General features: G+C 49.3%; 1 pseudogene; it reads right to left on the reverse strand.

Moving 5' to 3' along the window:
* LOC120592100 (uncharacterized) lies at positions 1-119 on the reverse strand (annotated as a pseudogene).
* Between the last annotated feature and the right edge of the window lie 333 nt (positions 120-452).

The following is a 452-nucleotide window of genomic DNA, read 5'->3' on the forward strand; positions in this document are numbered from 1 at the left end:
TGCCTACAGCACCTGGTCTTCCTAGGTGGTCTCTCATCCAAATACTAACCAGGCCTGACCCTGCTTAGCTTCCGAGATCAGATGGGATCGGGCTTGTTCAGGGTAGCATGGTTGTAGATCAGATGCCTCAAATTTAAACCCTTTCATTCCACGTCTTACTCCAGTCACTGCCTCTTCAATCAGTTCTCTGCAGAGATTACCCATTTTCACTCAGGTGCAACTGGACAGCATCTGACCTTGGGCCTGCATATCTACTTCCTGCTCTGGACCATCTCTGACACCTCAGATGGAGGGCCTGGTGTATCTACTGGAACCTCATATAGTGTGAAATGTAGAAATGGAGAGAGGTTCATGCTCATTCAGGCTCCCTTAATCAGTGGGAGATGGGCCAACAGATAAATGCTCCCCTCGGTCATTTGAGACTCATTTCTTAGGGCCCCTTCCAAGGCCCA

Source organism: Pteropus medius, unplaced genomic scaffold (genome assembly GCF_902729225.1).
Source record: "Pteropus medius unplaced genomic scaffold, Ma_sr-lr_union100, whole genome shotgun sequence".
NCBI lineage: Eukaryota > Metazoa > Chordata > Mammalia > Chiroptera > Pteropodidae > Pteropus > Pteropus medius.